The sequence below is a fragment of the Apium graveolens genome, chromosome 10 (assembly GCF_009905375.1).
Source record: "Apium graveolens cultivar Ventura chromosome 10, ASM990537v1, whole genome shotgun sequence".
Classification (NCBI taxonomy): domain Eukaryota; kingdom Viridiplantae; phylum Streptophyta; class Magnoliopsida; order Apiales; family Apiaceae; genus Apium; species Apium graveolens.
In genome coordinates this window covers 110,969,283-110,990,220 of record NC_133656.1, presented here as the reverse complement: position 1 = coordinate 110,990,220, position 20,938 = coordinate 110,969,283, and positions in this window count along the sequence as shown.

Sequence of the window (20,938 nt, the reverse complement as noted above, 5' to 3'; positions counted from 1 at the left end):
TTTCTGAAGCAAGTCTGTTTGTTGAGCTTGGTGTAGATGGATTTCTGTAAGAGATGCTTCCATTGCTATCATTCTTGTATCCAAGGTATCTATCTTAGTGACAAGATAAGAATTTTTCCTGAGTTGTCTCTTAATGTCAAGCATTGTAGCTTTTGGAAGTTTAGAGTCCATCCTATCAGAAATGTCCTTTTTTATCTCATCAATATCACCTTTGATAGTGTTGACATCTTGAGCATGTTGAAGACGTTGGATTGGTTGTAGTTGTAGAGAAGCAAGATGTGCTTGAATGAGCTTTTTGGTGCTGGCATTTGTGGTGGTTTGAAGAGCAGAATTTGTCTAATTTATAAGTTGAATCAGGGTTATCTTGAAGTAGTGTTCATCACATTGCTTTGAAAATGCCCAAGATGGCATGCCTGATCTTGAACTAGGGCCTACTTCCCCCCTATGTCCAATGGCTCTTCTTCACTATCTCCGCCCTCACCTCCAAAGAAATCTTCTGAACCACCTGTCTCATAATCAATATCACCAGGTATTGAAGGCAAAGCTGTGATGGCATCCTTAGCTCTTTGCATGGACTGTGTGGTGTGCACCAAGTTTAGCATCCTTTCTGTATTGTCATTGCCCTGTCCAGCTAGAAGTTGATAGGCTGGAACATGGTGAGTAAATGTCTCAGCATCTAAGGAGGTGGAATCTATAACAACTTGAGTTTGCTGAGATAGTCCCTCCCTGCCTGCATCCTGGACATTCATTAACTCACTTACAATGACATTTACCCTTATATCTCCAGTACCTGCATTTCTCTCATTATCTCTCTTTTCTTGCATCAAGGTCTCACCTTGGCTCCCCACCCTCACCTTCACCATCTAAGGTGGAACTCCTCACACTCACTTTTTCCAGTCCTGAAGAAATGGACTGCATTGGATCACTCTTTTTCTCTCTTTTTCCTGGGAGCAACCCAGACTCTCACTTATGTCACTACCTTCCCTCAATCCTAATATTGATTGCACAATTACTAAGTCATCTGCACTTATGACTCTAGTTGAACTTTGGAGTTATGCAGAGACACTCGACGTATGAGAAATATCCACCGGGGTAGTAATTTGACTATCCGACGGATGACTGCCGTTAGGCACATCCGCCGGGATACAGTCACTACTCGACGGATGAACAATATCCATCGAGTGAGTATAAATGAATGAGTTTGGAGTGGAAACTATTGTGGACTCCGTGCAGATTGATGAAAATTTTTGCACAGATGTCTCAACAGTCTCAGAAAGAAATGACAAGTGAGCCATCAAATCATCTAGAAGACGATGCTCACTTGCATGGATTTTTGGCTTCTCCAACAGAGTTAAAGATGGAGAATATGGTTGTGATGTTTTAATCATGTCAACATCCAAAGATTGTGTGGGACAATTTGCTGTTTGAGGTGTTTCAATTTGTACAGATTTTGGCTGTGACTCCACATTTGTTGGAGCCACATCAATTTGACGTTGAAATGGTGCAGTGACTGGGTCTTTAGCTCCAGTTTGTACTGTGTGTGTACCCTATGTATCCCCAAAGGTTTTAGATTTCTTCTTCCTTGTGTAGGTTTGTGGTGAACTTGTGTCCCTACCCCTTTTATTATGTGCTCCTGGTTGAGAGCTTGTTTCAATAGTTACATCCTTTTGGGAGGATGAAACTAGAATTAAGCTTTTATCCTTATTAACAACCACAGTTTGTTGGGAAACTATGGTGTGGCTTGGTTTGGATACACTATGCTCACCATCCTTATCCTTAGGGCTTCTTTGATTTTCACCATGTCCCTCACCTTTCTTGCCCACCTTCACACTCCTCTCTTTGTGTTTAGTGGATTTTACAACTGGCATCTTTTGAGAGACACCAGAGGGGGCTTTCTTTGTCTTTGGTTTTGAAACTTTGGTTTTGGTAGCTTGGGTAGGCATCTGTCTGGTCATTGACACAGATGCCACTACTACACTAGAAGACAAAGAAATGGTTGAGGTTGGAAGAGTAGAGACAGTTGAAATTACCTCACTTACCTGAGGTGCCTCCATTACAGGAAAGTAGAAGAGTGGCACCTCTTTGTGGTGATCTGCTCTATTGAGATATGCAATAATTCTCCTTTCTTGAACCCAACAATCTAACTTGTTGGTTGGGTTCTCAAGCACAATGTCCTCAGAGAGGTGGTTAGCAAGCATCACTAAAAATCTAGCATAATAAATATTCTTACCTCTCTTATTAAGCTCACCTAACTTAAATCCCAACTCAAACAAGACTAGATCACTAAAATTGAAATATTTATCAGTTACTAGCATATAAAGCATGTTGAGCATGGAGATATTAACGGAATCAAAATTGCTAATTTTACCAGAAAATACTTTCGTGACTACATCACACAGATAACTCCATTCTTTCCTAAGATCCAATCTCCTAATTTCACTTAATTTAGAGATGGTGAGTGCATAACCCATAGAGTTTAACATGTTAACAATATCAGTGTCTGTGTGTGGAGTAGTGATAATATTATCAGGAATCTTAAAGCATGCTTTAACAATGTCACTATTAACACAGAATTCCTTACCTTTAATAGTGAAGGTGATGGTCTTGTTAATTGAGTTGTACATTGCAGTCATCCATATTTCCTCCACAACCTCACAGTAGATAGTGGGATACTCCAACATGTCATATTTGAGCTTACAGCTTTGCAAAAAATCCATCATTTTGTGGTAGTCACCAGACTGCTGAATCCCCTTATTTACTAGAGCCGTGAAATTGTTCTTCTCATAGATAAAGCCAGTTTGAGACATGATTTTGATGACTGATGCCATTGTTAGAGAGTAAAAGTTGCAGAGAGAGAGAGGGTAATTGCTTTTGAGAAAGAAAGAAGTTAGAGCAGATGAATTGAGAATGATAAAGAAAAAGAAGTGAAAATGAATTTTTCTTTTATACTATCTCAAAAATAACTGTCAAAAGTAATAAAGTAAAATAAAGGGACCAATAAAAATTTCCCAAAATAGTCATTTAAAAATAAACTGTAAAAATTCCATCACTTATCCATCGTGTTATGCTTACAAACTATAAGTATACTCGATGGATAATTTTCAGAAAATCAACGTCTAAGAATGAGACAATTCGACGGATGAGGATAAATCAGTTATCCGTCGAGATATAAAATATTCTAGAAAAATAATTGATTTTATTGACAAATTATATATCGACGGATGATCGAACTCGATGGATAATGATCATCCGTTGGGATGTAAATTTTGACTTAGCCAAAATTTCATCCACGACTGAAAAATCAATTAAATTCCTGGCTGCATTACAACTTGCAGAATATCTGAAAAGATTCAAGAGTAATTAAGCATACCTAACTCACTTACCAACCTTGAAAAGGTGGATTCATCCAGTGGCTTGGTAAATATATCTTCAAGCTATTTTTCACTTGGAACAAAATGTAGTTCCACAGTACCATTCATTACATGTTCCCTTATGAAGTGGTACTTGATGTCTATGTGCTTTGTTCTTGAGTGTTGTACTGGATTCTCAGTAATGGAAATTGCACTTGTGTTATCACAGAAAATAGGAATTCTTTCCACTTGCAGACCATAGTCTAGCAATTGGTTTTTCATCCACAAAATCTGTGCACAGCAACTGCCAGCAACAATATATTCAGCTTCTACTGTAGAAGTAGAAACTAAATTTTGCTTTTTACTGAACCAGGACACAAGCTTGTTTCCTAGAAATTGACAGGTTCCTGTAGTACTTTTTTATCAATTCTACTACCTGCATAATCTGCATCTGAATAACCAGTTAGATCAAAACCAGAATCTCTAGGGTACCAAATGCCAAGTTTTGGTGTACCTTTGAGATATCTGAAAATTCTCTTAATAGTAATTAAATGAGATTCTCTAGGATCAGCCTAAAATCTAGCACAAAGACATGTAGCAAACATTATATCTGGCCTACTAGCTTTTAAGTATAGAAATGAGCCAACCATGCCTCTATAACTTGAAATATCCACAGACTTTTCAGTAGTGTTTAATTCAAGTTTAGTTGCACTGGCCATGGGAGTTTTTGCACATGTGCAATCCATTAGTACAAATTTCTTTAAAAGATCATAAATGTATTTAGTTTGACTAATGAATATTCGATCAGTAACTTGCTTAACTTGCAAACCAAGAAAGTAAGTTAGTTCTCCCAACATGCTCATTTCATACTTACTTTGCATCAATTTGGCAAACTTTTTGCAAAGTTTTTCATCTATGAAGCCAAAACTAATATCATCTACATAAATTTGAACAAGTATGCTAGAGCCATTAACATTTCTAAAGAATAAAGTTTTGTCTACAGTACCTCTAGTGAAGTGATTCTCTAAAAGAAACTTTGACAAAGTATCATACCAGGCTCTAGGTGCTTGCTTCAATCCATAGAGTGCTTTCGAATGATAGTATACATGATCAGGTAGATTTGGATCTTCAAAACCAGGAGGCTGACTGACATAGACTTCCTCCTCCAAATCTCCATTTATAAAGACAGTCTTGACATCCATTTGATAGACCTTAAAATTGGCATGAGCTGCATTGGCTAGGAAGATTCTGATGGCTTCAAGTCTTGCAACAGGAGCAAAGGTTTCATCAAAATCTATTCCTTCTTGTTGACAATAGCCCTTAGCAACCAATCTAGCTTTGTTCCTGACTACTATGCCATTTTCATCCATCTTGTTTCTGAATACCTATTTGGTGTCTATTAGATTCTTTCCTTTAGGCTTGGGTACCAGCTTCCATACATTGTTCCTTTCAAATTGGTTTAGCTCCTCCTGTATAACTAAAGTCCAATCAGGATCCAAAAAAGCTTCCTTAGATAGGAAACTGCTATATAGACATTCTTCCTGAGTTGCTCTCCTTGTTTGAACTCTAGAAGATACATTACCAATGGTGAGCTCAAATGGGTGATCCTTTGTCCATTTTCTTTGTTGAGTTAGATTAGCTCTAGATGAAGAGGCCTCATTGTTTTCTTGATGTGTGATTGAGTTTTGATTATTAGAAACTCCCCCTGAGTTTGTGAATCTATGATTTGAGAAAGGGGAACTTTCTACAAGTGATCTATTTTGACTTTCAGCTTCTTTGTTGAGTTATTAGCTGATTGTCTCCCTTTGGATGATGAAGATTGTCTACCGACGGATGAGACATTTTGTAACTCGATGGATGTTGAGTTATTAACTTCATTGGTGGTAGATTTTTCTGCACTTTCCTTAGTTGTAGTTTCTTGATCACTTTCATCATCACTGTCATCACTAACCATCTCCATATTGTCAAATTTGAGGCTCTCATGATAATCTCCATCTTGTAGTCCTTCAATCTTTTTATGATCAAACACAACATGTATTGATTCCATAACAATGTTGGTTCTCAGATTTTAGACTCTATATGCTTTACCAACAACATATCTAACAAAAATTTCTTCATCTACTTTAGCATCAAACATCCCATTTTGATTAGTTTGATTTCTCAAGATATAAAATTTGCAGCCAAAGACATGAAGAAAATTTAGAGTTGGTTTCTTGTTCTTGAACAATTGGTAAGGAGTCATGCATTTTTCTTGATTAACCAAAGAAATATTCTGAGTGTAGCATGCAGTATTTACAGCTTCAGCCCAGAAATATGTTGATAACTTTGATTCTTCAAGCATTGTCCTTGCAGCTTCAATAAGTAATCTGTTCTTTTTTTCTACTACTCCATTTTGTTGTGGAGTTCTTGCTGCTGAAAACTCATGCATAATCCCATTCTCTTCACAGAATACTCTCATAACAGAATTCTTGAACTCGGTTTCATTATTACTCCTGATTCTTCTAACTTTGAAATCAGGATGATTGTTGACTTTCCTTATGTGATTGATGATGATTTCACTAGCCTCATCTTTAGACTTTAGGAAATATGTCCAAGAGAACTTTGAGAAATCATCTACATTTACTAGGCAAAATCTTTTCCTTGAGATGGACAACACATTGACTGGTCCAAATAAATCCATGTGTAGAAGTTGCAAAGGTTCTTCAATTGTTGAATCAAGCTTCTTTTTGAATGATGCTTTGATCTGCTTTCCTTTTTGGCAAGCATCACACAGTCCATCCTTAGAAAACTCCACTTGAGGAATACCTCTAACCAGTTCTTTCATTACAAGCTCATTCATGGTTTTGAAGTTTAGATGGGATAGCTTCTTATGCCATAGCCAACTTTCATCTTGACTTGCTTTACAGAGAAGATAAGTAATAGATTCTGCATTTGATGAGTTGAAGTGTACACATTTCCTTTTCTCACTCCAGTGAGAACCACTTTGTTGCTCCTCTTGTTTGTCACAACACAGGCTTCTGTAGTGAAGGTCACTGAATTGCCTTTATCACAAAGATGGCTGATACTCAACAAATTGTGCTTGAGACCATCCACTAAGGCAACCTCCTCAATAATGATATTGTCTTTTGAAATCAAGCCATATCCCACAGTATAACCCTTGCTGTCATCTCCAAAAGTAATACTTGGGCCAGCTCTTTCCTTGAACTCTATGAGCAGGGTAGAATCTCCATTCATGTGTCTTGAACAACCACTATCCAAGTACCACAGATTCTTTCTATTTCCCTGCACACATTAAAATCAAATCAAGTTGATTTCGATACCCAAGTTTACTTGAGTCCTTCCTTGTTAGCTTTCTTCTTTTGTTTCTTAGGTTTGATCTCATTTGACTTGGGGATATTAGATTCATCCTTAGTCATCTGAGTTGGACCTTTGAAGCCATTCATTAAAACAGAATTACCATGCACATTTTGATTAACAGGGAATGGCACGCTATTTGCAAACATGTTATTCCAGTAGGGCATGCTAAATGGCATTTGAGGGAAATTAAATTCAGCATAATAAGGATTAGGTGCAAATGGCATATTAGCAAATTATGCATTCATATTGTTAGTCCCTTAACAATATGACAAGAATTACAGAAGGGGGGTTGAATGAAATTCTTGAAACTTTTTCTTAAAATAAAAATGTTATAACTCGAATATATATATATATAAGTGTGAATTGATTAGCACAATGCGGAATAGTTACTTAAATGAATCAAAACACAAGTAATTAAAAACAAGAGTCTTTAAAACTTTCTGGTGGATTTGAATGATTCCACCAGAGATATATATTATATATCGAGAGAACCCTGTGTGTAAAATTCTCACAACTGCTTACAACAATTGAACAACTAAAAGTACAGAGAAATGCTAAGAGTTCTGCTTACAAATGTTTCTCTGCTTCACTACACCAAATATGGCCTATTGCAAGCACAAAATATAATTGTGTTGTAGAAAATGTTGCAGTAGAACAAATTTTTCAACTCTATTGCAATAATTTATAAAAGTGTTACATAAAATACGTAAGTGTTGCATGGTTAAGGTCCAATTTGAAAAAATTGTAAAACGTGCAACATATTTCAAATAATGTTGCAATAATAGTAACGCTTTTGGTCAAATTGACCGAAAACACAGGCGGGAACACTGAAATTGGGGGTGGCGGGATACCAAAAATTATTTTACACTTTTATTTTGGCACCAAAAATTGAATACACTTTTATTTGGACAAAAATTCACCCCCAAATCTATTACACAAAAATTTACCTCATCTCTCTCTCAGACCTCCCTCGCATCTCTCTCTCTCTCAGACCTCCCTCGCATCTCTCTCTCGCACACCTCTCTTACAGCTCTCCCTCACACACCTCTCCCACATCTCTCCGTCGCAACTCAAAGCTCATCTCGAAGGCTTTCTCACATCTCGAAGGCTTGAAGCTCATCTCTCTCACTTGAAGCTCGATTAAACTCGATTAAAGCTTGATATAAGGTAAAACTCATCTCTCTCACTCTTCAAACACTCCTCTCTCTGATTATTTGTGAATGCATATAAAAATTTTGTGTATTTTTTGTGCTTTTTGTGTTCTTTTGTATTTTGTTTTTGTTTTGTGTTTTTGTAAAATTAGTAGGTTCATGGTCTGACTATTTCTGAGAATTTTGTTTTAATTTTTTGATGTTTTAAAGTCAAAATACCCTGTTATTTTAAGTCAAAAGTGCCTTGTTCTTGGTCTATTTTTTTATGTTCTTGTTGTAATTATAAGTCAAACTGCCCTGTTCTTGGTCTGCTTTTTTGTTCTTGGTTCTTGTTGTTATCTGATTGTGTTGAAAACTTAAGTGAATTTTGTGGTTTTGTTTCAAAAAATTTATGTAGAAAATGGATGTTGAAGGAGAGAAATGGGTAACACTTCCCAAGTACACTGATAAATATAGGAAGGGAGTTGAAGCTTTTGTTAACCAAGCATTTTCCCGATATGCCGTAGGAAACGAGCTTAAGTGCCCTTGTAAGAAATGTGGTAATCATTTTTGGAGTGGTGCTAAGGCTATACACGAACATCTAGTCTGTAATGGTCCTTGTCCCCATTCCGTTGAATGGATTTACGAGGTCTCAACCCATGAGATAGATAGGGTTGCTGATGAGATGGATATTAATACAGGTCTAGGTCTTGGAGATGAATTTGATGCTATGATACACAATGCATATGGTACTAATGACGTTACTGACCACGTTGGTAGAATAGGACTAAACGATGACACAAGGAAATTTTATCGCCTTGTTAAGGAGGGTGGACAAGACAACCGTTATATCCCGAGTGCAAAATATTTAGTCGATTAAGTTTCTTAGTTAGGCTTTATCAACTAAAGTGCATTCATGGATTTAGCAAATCAGGATTTAGTGACTTACTTGAATTGATAAAGGAGGTTTTCCCTCATGTAAATCTTCCGTCTTCTTTTAATGTGGCAAAGGGTATGATTAAAGACCTAGGACTTGATTACCAAAAGATACATGCATGTCCAAATGACTGCATGCACTTTTGGGCAGAAAACGAGAGGCTGAAGAATTGTGCTAAGTGTGGAACATCAAGATGGAGAGTAGTTGAAAAGAAGGCGAATGCCAGGTCTGATGCAAACATAGAACTAGCATCGAATCCTAAAATCCCGGCTAAAGTGATGAGATACTTCCCTTGTTAAATTACTAGCATGTTTTAAATTACCTGAGAACAATGCCATGACACCACACACTAATAATGATGTATCCAGCATGTTAGATTCCATAGGTTATTCTCTTAACTCTGCTAGTTTAGGGAGTATTAAAAGAAAAGGCCTTAGGAAAGAATGGAGTTTTCTTGGGGATGCCTTTATCAAGGTTTTCTCTGGGAAAATTAGCAATTTTGATGCCATAACTTCATCTCTTGTTAATATGCTCTATATGCTTGTTTCTGATAGGTATTTTAATTTTAGCAACTATGTTATGCTAGAATTGGGTACTAGATTAGGTAACAAAGCTAATAGATCTAATAACATCTATTATGCTAGATTCTTTATGTTATTGGCTAACCATGTTGCTGAAGGTTTGGTCATAATCAATGAGAATAATAAATTCAAGTGCTGGGCACAAGAGAAAAGAGTTCTTGCAGATTTATTGAGAATGGATCTCAACAGCAGTGTGCCATTGGTATATTTACCAATCATGAATGCACCTCAGGTAAGTGAGGTAATTGCTTCTACAACTCCTACTTCTTCCAACCCCTCTATTTCTTTATCTTCTAGTGTGGCCATGGAATCTGTGACAATGCCCCAACAGATTCCTACCAAGGTCAGCAAAACTAAACTTTCAAAATCAAAGACGAAGAAAACTACCTCTGTTGTTTCTCAAAAGACAACAGTTGTAACATCTACCATTAACCCTGAGGGGAGTGAACAGGGTGTGAGTGGTGAGGGGAGGGGTGAACATCAAAGAAACCCCCAGGATAAGGAAGGAGAGATAAGTGCTTCCCAAGCTAGCCAAGCCACAGTTTCTCAAAAAGCTGTGGTGGTTGAAAGGGTTACTAGCATATCCCTAGCTGCATCCTCCCAAAAGGATGTAACTATTGAAAATAGTTCCCAACCAGGAACACAGAACAAACGAGGGAGGGACACTAAAGCCAAACACTCACCAACAAAAGCCTTTATTAGAAGAAAGAGAGCAAGAACCCAATCTTCTACACAGGGTGCACACACTGCACAGATACATCCATCTGTATCTATGCCTTCTCAAACTCAGTTTGATGTGGCTCCAACAAATGTGGAGTCATAGCCCCATTCTCTCACAATTAACACACATCAATCACCACACACTTCATCACCATCTCTAGATGTGGATATGTTATTCCCATCAATTCCTGATTCTCCCTCTTTACAACTCAGGGAGGAGCCCCACTCAAATACAGGTGATCATCATCTTTTAGATGATTTGTTGGATCACCCGCAAATTCTTTCAGATGTAATTGAAGGATCTGTGTCACCAAAACTCATATCAATCTACACAGATTCAACAGTTATATCACTTTCAATTTCTACTTCTTTTCCTTCTTCAACGGATATCACTAATCCGTTGACAAGTGGTTGTTCTTCAACGGATAAGCTTAACAGCAGTTATCCGTTGATACCATCAGTTTCACCTTCAACGGCTATTCCTCATCCGTTGATAGTCTCTACACACACAACTGAAACAATTCCAAGTGTAGAAGACTTGATTACTATACAATCACTTCTAGGACTGAGGGAAGGGAGTGACAATTTGAGTGAGAGGCTGGGTTGCTCCCAGGCAAAAGGAGAGATTGAGAGCTCAAACATGCATGCTATTTTTTCCAGCATGGCAAAAGTAAGTGAGAGGAGTACCACCTTAGTAGGTGAAGGTGAGGGAGTGAGTTGTGTGAGCCAGGGGGAGCCCCTGATGCAAGAACATAGAGAAAATGAGAGAAAGGAGGTACAACAGATATAAGGATGGATCCAGCCATTGCAAGTGAGTCAATGATTGTGAATGATGCTGAAAAGGAAAGACAATTTCAGCAACATTACAAAGCTGTTATTGATAACATTTCCTTGGATGCTGACACTTTTACTCATCCTGTTTCAGCCTATCAATTATTGGCTGCACAGGGCAATGTGGAGGCAGAAAAGACACTACATCTAGTACATACAACAGCATCTCTTCAAAGGGACAAAGCTGCTATTAACAAGATGCCTTCAACAGCTGGTGAGTCATTTGAAGAATTTGGAGTAAATTCTGATGATGATGACTTTGTTTCTTCTGATGGAAGCATGAACTTAGGAGGAGATGAAGGCCCTAGTTCTATTCCAAATCTACCTGAATGGGCCTTAACAAAGGAGTCTACAACAGGGCAATTCAATGTCTCCTTAGTCAAACAAATCAGTACTATCAAACAGGCCATTCAGAAAACTTCTCATGCTGGTACAAAGGCTATCCTTACAGCTCACTTGGACTCACTGCATCTAATGAAGTTGCAGCAAGTAAGACAGAATCTGAGTGTGGATGAACTCAGAAAGGATATTGCTGACTTGAAATCCTACAATTCTGAAAAATTGGATTCAGTCATGCCCTATGGTACAATGCAGGACATTTTGTTGAGATTGAAAAAGGAATCACATACTGAAAAGAGGCTGGCCAAATTGGAAGACAAAGTTCAAGTTATTGAAGATTCTGTGGCCACCATTCTTCACAACCAACAATCTCAAACAAATCTACTTATGCAGCTGGCAAACGCACAGGGCTTGACCCCTCTCCTTGATGATAACAAAAAGGGGGAGAGTAAAAGGGAAGGGGAAGGAGAGCCATCTACAAAAATCCAAATATCTAAAGTGCTAGTTCCTGCCATCACTACTTCTCCAATCATTCAAATCAAAGGAAAGCCTGATGGAATTGATTTAATCCAGCTAGCAGCAGCTGAAATTCAAGTGAAAGAGCAAAGGAGGAGAATTGATGAAAGGATGCAACAGTTGTTTGGCTCTACACAAGATAAATCAATATCTGTGAAACATAGCACAAAGGTTGAACCAATCAATATGGAGCACAAGCCAGAAAGGAGAAATAAGGTTGGAGAGACTTCTTTCAAGAATCTAAAACCTATGGTTCTCAAGCCCAACACTAGATCCAGCAAGGACTCCACAAAGAACCCTCTAGACTTTGCTCAGATGAAAGAAGTGGACTTTCCTCTTCCAAAGCCTGATGAAGACAAAGTTTTGGGTGCTAGCATCATAAAACACAAGGAGACCATGGATGAGGCAGTAAGGAGAAACATGGCTATTATCTTAAGAGAGGGAAAGAGCATATGTGTGATGCAAGGACATCCCAAATTCTCAATAGCCAAGAGGGAAGAAACCAAAAGGTTAAAGAAAGAAGTTGAAAAACTCAAGGCTGACAAAAGAGCACAAGCAAAGCTTGAACAAAAGCTAAAGTCAAGTCTAGTTGAAAATGAGAAAGAAATTGAAGTCAGGAGTGAAGACAAGATTGCAAACTTAGATGAGGTTTTTGGAAGTATATTTGGTGAAAGTATGGAGGAAAAAGAAGAATGGCAGAAGGGAAACAGAAGAAAGGCCAAGGCACATAGAAGGAGTGAAGACAACACTGAAGAAACTAAATCTCTACCTTCCATACCTGAACCCTTTATTGTTGATCCCACTATAAACATCCATGGTGAACCAATCATCCCAAAAGAGGAACCTATTGATTGGGACACCATCAAGTTGCCTACTTTTTTAACCACTCTTCCACTACCAAAGAAACAGAAAAGAAAATCCAAATCTACACCTCCCCTAAACTCTAAAAAATTCACTCAAAAACATAAACCTAACCCTAAGCCACCCATTTCTAAAGATGATTATGTTCACATCTGTGACATAAAAGAAATTTCAGACATTGAACTCTATCTGGATGAGCTGGAGGATGTAAGGGGAATTGCTGCCTATAGACAGCTACCAGAGAGATTGGTGTTCAGATATAAAAGAGCTGGGGAAAGAACATGGCCTCTCTACAGGATTCTGAATGAAGGCTACTCTACCTTGATCAGAGTCTTTTCAGCCATACAAAAGGATTCTGGCTTTACCAGGACTACCAAGACTGAAATTCTCAACAAGATTGCCAACATAAGGAAAACTTGGAGGGAGCCCAATGCTTTGCCCAGAACCTTACTCATTCAAGAAAGGGGAACTACAATTCACAAATCACCTCATTGGTTGATGGAATTCAGAGATGATAGAGGAGTCAGAAGATTTTTCAGACTTGAAGACCAACTCAAGATTGCCAGCAATGAAACTCTCAAAGAAATGCAATCTAAGTTGGATATCAGTGATGAAGATGAAGCTGAATTCTTCAGACAACTCCAACTCCAAATTGAGGAAAATGACAAAGGGCTAGGAAAGAAAACCAGGGAACAAAGAAGAAAAAGATGATTTGCTCAGGCTAGAGGAGCACCCTTGGAAATACTGTAAATCTTCAATTACCTTCTAGTACATACACTTTTGCAGCACTTTTAAATTTCTACTTAGTTTCAGTTCATATATTTGTTAAGTGTTTTGTTATCATCAAGTTAACCTTGAATTTATGTCTACAATTCTTATAGACATAAATAGGGGGAGATTGTTAGGAATATATGTGCATTAGTTTGATGATATGTTTAACAAAACACTTAAGTAGAAATCTAGTGTTTGTAGCCTCAACGGATAAGACCATTTTGGCTATCCGTTGATGGTGTAGCTTTACTTAGAAATAAGTCTAGTGTTGTAGCACATTTCAGTCTCTGAATTTGAGATATAATTCTTAAATGTTGAGGGAAATTATAAGTCATGTTGACTACTAGAGGATATGCAGATAGGAAGGCCAATTGTAAATATTTCATGCCTTGTAATCTTGTATAAATGAAATGGTGTCAACGGATAACTTAAAGACCTTCAACGGATGAGAAACAAAGCTTCAACGGATGTCTCTAAAGCTTCAATGGATAACATCCTTCAACGGATGAGTGCATCAATGGATAGACCTTCAACTGCTAACACATCAACGGATAAAGCCATCAACGGATGAAGGCTTCAACGGATGTTCTGTTAAATAGCAGTTGACAAGTGGTAGTTGTACCTACAAACAGAGGCACATGGGTTGACAGAGACAACTGAGATGTGGTAGCCTATTTCAGGAACATCAGAAAAAGCAGCCGTTCTACTCTAGTATAAAGAGGCAATAGTCAACAATACACTGGAGTAAAATGGAGAAGAAACAAGTGGAGAACTTATTCAATTATTGTATTTTTATCTTTGTCTTCACTTGTAAACTTGGTGATATATAAACCAAGTAGCAGCTAGTAATTAGATAAGAATTTTTCCAGAGCTGTTTAGAAAAATCTTGAGAGAAAAATTATCTAGTTTGTACTAGGACGCAGCTGTGATCAACTTCTTGAATCACAGATTTTCTGAAATACCATCTCTGGTGGAACAACAATCCACCAGAAAAGTTTTTAAGGTCTGTTGTGTTCTTTACATTAGTGTTTGAATATATATCTGTCTGTATTAGCTTAAAGCAATTCATACACTTGTTTGTCTTAAACACATAGCCTTTGAAACTGCTCAAAACTAGAAAAAGTTTTGAGATTTACATTCAACCCCCCTTCTGTAAATCTCATTGTTAGTCCACTAGGAATAACAAAAAATAAGGGAGGAACTCATGGCTGAAATGCAAGAGATGATAGAAAGAAAGGTGTTTGATAAAATGACCAAAGTGGTGGCAAGACTTGGAGAAATCAATCCAGATTTCAGGGACATTGATGTTCAAGAGCTTTGTGTTGCTGCTACGGATGAAAGCGAGGATAGTGATCATGGTGATGAGAATTTGGAGGATGACAATCAGGTGGACGGCGAACAGGATGATACTGAAACTGTAATTTCTGATGAATGGTGCTCAGTAGTTTTATTTCTATGTGCATACTTTTGGTACTTGGTCTTTTGATATTTTGGTCCAAGAATATTGTTGCTGATGTTTAGACTATTATCAGTACTTGGTTTGATATTTAGACTATTATCAGTACTTGGTTTGATGTTTAGACTATGATGTAGTATGTGGTTTGTTGCCACTTGTTATTGTTGGATTTTCTAAATTACAAACTGGAATGTGTTTTCAGGATTTTGACAAGTATTTGTCAGGTTATTGTAATCACAAACAGCATATTGCAGTTTTACCATATAAAAGTGTTGCACAAAAATGTTGCCATATACATTTAAAGTATTACACTAGGAGATAAAAATGTTGCAAGCACATGTTACTAAAAACCCAAAATTTGTTACAAATAGTATAAAATGTTGCAAAAAATGTTACAATAACTCGATTTTGTAACATTTTAAATATAAAAATGTTACACTAAAGTGTTGCAAAGTTCTATTGTAACACCCTTAAATGTTACAAAAACAGAAATAAGTGTTACTAAAACTCCATTTTGTAACATATTTACATATTAAAATGTTACACAAAAGTGTTACAATTTAAAAATGTTACAACAACAGGACAAAGTGTTACAAAAAAGCTCTATTGTAATAACCAAGAAAGTGTTACAACAAGCTAAAATTCGTTACAAAAAGGGTCTATGGCAACGACCGCAAACGCAACGCTGGTTTTTGGAAAATATGTTACCATAGATTCTATTGTAACACATATTGGGTCTACCACAATGCTTTTTTGGTCTTGCAATAGGCCATATTTGGTGTAGTGCTTGTATCTCCTATTCGATAGTTCCTTAGTTGCTACTTCTTGGTTTATATATCACCAAGATTACAAAGTAATGAGACAGGATAATAAACCAAAAACTATCTAGTATATTACAATGCTACTTCATTACTCTATTCCAGCATCTTTGAATATCTTCATAATAGCATGGAAATGGCAATGCTTCTTTGTTCTCGAAAACCCAGTTAAATAGGCTACCACATTCCATTTGCATCCACTCGACGCATGTGACTATGTTGTCACTGTCAACAGATATTTGAATTCTTTATCCGTCGGGTTCATGATCATCCGTCGAGATATTGATCATCCGTCGGGTTGTTGATCATCCGTCGAATTCATTGTTTGTTCATCCGTCGAGTAGCAATCAGGCACTTGACTTCATTTCACTTATACAGAATTACAAGACATCATCTATGTACAATTGATCAACCTATTCTGCATATCTAACTAAAGTCAACATGACTCAAATACTACTACAGATTCTAAACAATGTGTATGCAGAAATGTGCTACAGACTTATTGTTACATAAGCTACTCACTCGATGGATAATAAGTCATCATTCGTCGGGACTATATTGAGTCATCCATCGGGACTATAAACCTTATCTGTCGAGTGCTACATAATTTCACTAAGTAAAATCTACCAAGGTGTTTTGTTCATGTAATCATCAAGTACAAAACATATACACAACAATCTCCCTCAATTTATGTCTACTGGAATTGTAGCCATAAATTAAGAGACACTTGATGATAACAAAACACCTTAAAAATACAAATTTTAAAAGACAGTAGGTAATACTGAAAAGTGCTTCCATTAACAAAATGTACAAAGTTTTGCTCACAGTCATTTTCAAGATGCTCCTCTTGCCTGAGCAGATTTATCTAGTTCCTTGAAGGTTTGGATCTCTTTCCAAGCTTTCTGTTGTTTTCCTCAATCTGATTTTAGAGCTGCCTGTGGAATTCCAGTTCATCAGATTCTGAGAGATTTAGCTTTCCTTGCATTTCCAAAAGAGTCTCATTGCTAGAGATGCTCAATTGTTCATCTAATCTAAAAAATCTTCTCACTCCTTTGTCATCCATGAACTCCATCAGCCAGTAGGGCCTTAGATGCACTCTTCTCCCTGTGTAAGGGATAATTAAAGTCTTTGGGAGTGCATCTTTAGCTCTAACACTCCTTAGTTCTTCAATCTTCTTCAGTACCAATCTTCTTGCAGTAATATTGAACCCAAAGTTCTTCTTGAAGGATGAATAAACTTTAATCAGTACAACTTGGCTTTCTTGAAGGATCCTGTAAAGTGGCCACTGAATCTCCTTTTCTCCTTTGTACTTGAACACTAACCTTTCAGGTAGGTTTCTGTATGCATCAATTCCTCTCACTTCATCTAGTTCATCTAGATAGAGGTTTAGATCAGAAAATTCTTTGATGTTACACAAGTACATGTAATCTCCCGTACTGACTTTAGATTGAGCTTTGACTAGAGATTTGGATTTGAGAGGTGACAACTTCACTTTCTTGACTACTCTTGACTTTGTTCTCTTTGGCTTGTTGAGGATTGGCAAATAGAAGTCAGGAATTGGTATGTTTTCCCATTCTACTGGTTCATCCTTAGGCACTATAGGTTCACCATGGATGTTCCTATAAGGATCCACCACTTTGATATCTTCAAATACCACAGAGGGTTTTGATGCTTGAGTTGTAGTTGGAGTGGATTCCTTGGGAAACTGATTCTCCAATTCCTTATCAACAATGTCCATTTTCCTTTTAATTCTTTTAGCCAATTCCTTGATTCTTGGAGATTTCTTCTATTGTTCAACTTGCTTCTTTGATTCAATAACTTCAGATGGCTGAGAAGGGATTTATTGTGATGAATTTACAGCATGTAGCTTGGACAAGATGGCAATTTGCTCTTTCTTTTGTTTAGTCATTTTAGCATCCAGAGCAGCTTGCTTCTTTTCCTGATTCAATCTAGCCTTTTCTTCTCTCTTTGCTTGAGCAAATTGAGGATGTCCAACCACCACACACATCTCTTTCCCATTCCTGAAAATTTTAGCAATTCTTTTTTTTGAAGCTGAATCAGCTGGATCTTTGTAGAAAGCAATTGATCTTGACAGAAGCTTCTTTTCATCAGGCTTAGGGTCTCATACACAGTATCCAAAGGGTTCTTCAATGATGATTTTGAGTAGGTTACCCTTGGTTTCAGAATGGTTTCAGCCTTTGGAGATTTGATGTAGGATGGCTGTCCTCTTTCCAGATAGTTTATGCTCATCTCATTCACACTAATTTGCTTGACTTGAGAGTGATGGATGGCTGACTTAACTGGCTCCTTGACAAGTTCAAACTTCTTCTATATTTCCTCATCAATCTTCTCCCAGTTGGCTAAACTCAACTTTTCCTTATCAGCTGCTCTTATGTTGGCTGCTGCTGCATTGATCAGATCAATACTGTCTATAACTGGTGACTTTGAGATAATAATTGAAGGCACAATTACTTTACTGATTTGAATCTGAAGCCTCTCCCCCTCACTTGGTCCTTTCTCCCCTTTTTGTTATCATCAAGTTGAGTAGAGGAGGAGATTTGAGCAACCACCAATTTTTGAAGTAGATCTCTCTGTTGGGCTTGATGAAGATGAATGGTTGTTAAAGATGCTTCCATGGCTGACATTCTTGTGTCCAAGGCAACTATCTTGGTTGCAAGATCAGAATTTTTCCTTAATTGCCTCTTGATGTCAAGCATTGTAGCTTCTGGAAGTTTAGAATCTATCTTGTCTGAGATGGCCTTCTTCATCTCCTCAATATCACCCTTCATGGTATTTACATCCCTAGCATGCTGGAAGCCCTGGATTTGTTGAAGTTCCAGGGAGGCTAGATGTGCCTGAAAGAGCTTCTTGGTACTGGCATTAGTAGTGGTTTGAAGAGCAGTATTTGTCTGATTGATTAGTTGGATCAGGGTGGTCTTGAAGTAGTGCTCATCGCAGTGCTTTGAGAATGCCCATGATGGCATACTTGATCTTGAACTTGAGCCTACTTCTCCCCCTATATCCATTGCCTCATCTTCACTATCCCCACTCCCATCACCAAAAAAATCAGCTGATCCACCAGTCTCATAGTCCACATCACCAGCTGTAGAAGGCAAAGATGTGATGGCATCCTTAGCTCTCATCATTGACTGTGTGGTATACACCAAATTCAGCATCCTTTCTGCATTGTCATTGCCCTGTTCAGCTAGAAGTTGATAAGCTGGAACAGGGTGAGTAAATGCCTCAGCATCAAGGGAGGTGGAATCTATAACAACTTTAGGATGCAGAGATAGTCCCTCCTTGTCTGCATCCTGGACATTCATTGACTAACTAGCAATGACGTCCATCCTTATAGCTCCAGTACCTGTATTTCTCTCATTTTCTCTCTTTTATTGCATCAGGGTCTCACCCTGGCTCCCCACCCTCATACCCTGACCTTCACCTATTAAGGTGGGACTCCTCTCACTCTCTTTTGCCAATCCTGAAGAAATGGATTACATAGTTTCACTTATTTCCTCTCCTTTTTCCTGGGAGCAACCCAGAATCTCACTCAAAACACTCTTCTCTCTCAATCCTAAGAGTGACTGTACAACCACTAAATCTTCTGCACTTGAAATAAATGAAGTTTGAAGCTGTGCAGAGATACTCGACGGATGAGTGGTATCCATCGAGTGAGTGGTTTTACTATCCGACGAATAACTGCTGTTAAGCTTATCCGTCGGGATACAATCACTACTCGATGGATGAGCAATATTCATCGAGAGAGTAGAAGTGAATGAACTGGGAATAGAAACTATTGTTGACTCTGTGCTGATTGAAGATATTTTGGGCACGGATGATACAGCAGTTCCCGAAAGAATTGGCAAGTGAGCCAACAAATCATCTAAAAGATGATGCTCACTTGCACTAGATTTTGGCTTCCCCAATAGAGTTAAAAAAGGGGAATCAGGAATTGATCTGTTTATCATATCCACATCCAGAGAATTTGTTGGTGAGTTTGGTGTTTGAGGTGCTTCTATAACTAGAGATTTTGGCTATGACTCCACATTTATTGGAGCCACATCAAACTGAATTTGTGAAGGTGCAGTGACTGTGTCTTTTGCACTAGTTTGCACAGTGTGTGTACCCTGTGCATCCCCAAGGGTTTTAAACTTCTTCTTTCTGGCATAAGTTTGGGGTGAGCTTGTGTCCCTAACCCTCTTGGCATGTGCTCCTGGTTGAGAATTTTGTTCAATAACTACATCCTTTTGGGAGGATGCAGCTAGAAATGAGCTTTTATCCTTTTTAAGCACTGCAGTTTGTTGGGAAACTGCAGTGTGGCTAGGCTGGGATCCACTCAACTCTCCATCCTTATCCTTAGGGTTTCTTTTATGTTCACCCCTTCCCTCACCTATCTTGCCCTCCTTCACACTCCCCTCTTTGGTTTTAGTGGATTTTGCAACTGGCATCTTTTGAGAGATACCAGAGGGGGCTTTCTTTGATTTGGGTTTGAAATTTTTTGCAGTTTTGGTAGCTTGGGTAGGCAACTGTTGGGTCATTCACACAGTTGCCATAGCCACACTAGAACTCAAGGAAATTGTTGAGGTTGGAATAGTGGTAGGGATAGATGAACTTACCTCACTTACGTGAGGTGCTTGCATTACAGGAAAATAGAACAATGGCACATCCTTGTGATGATTGGCCCTGTTCAAGTCTGCAATGAGCTTTCTCTCTTGAACCCAACAATCTAGTTTATTGTTTGGGTTCTCAAGCACAATCTCTTCACAGAGGTGGTTAGCTAACATCATAAAGAATCTAGCATAATACACATTTTTACCTCTTTTATTTAACTCTCCTAATTTAAAGCCTAACTCAAACAAGATAAGATCACTGAAATTATAGAATTTATCTGTAACTAGCATGTAAAGCATGTTAAGCATGGATATATTGACTGAATCAAAATTACTGATTTTTCCTGAAAAGACCTTTGTCACAACATCACACATAAAACTCCATTCTTTCCTAAGACCCATTCTCCTAATGTCACTTAACTTAGAAGTAGAAAGAGCATAGTTCATTGAATTGAGCATATTGATTATATCAGTGTCAGTGTGTGCTGAGGTCACAGTGTTATCAGGAATCTTCAAACATGCTTTTATAACATCACTATTGATACAGAAATCTTTACCTTTAATGGTGAGTGTGATTGTCTTATCTGTTGAGTTGTAGGTAGCAGTTGTCCACATCTCTTCAACTTCACAGAAGATTGTGGGTGATTCCAGCATGGCATTG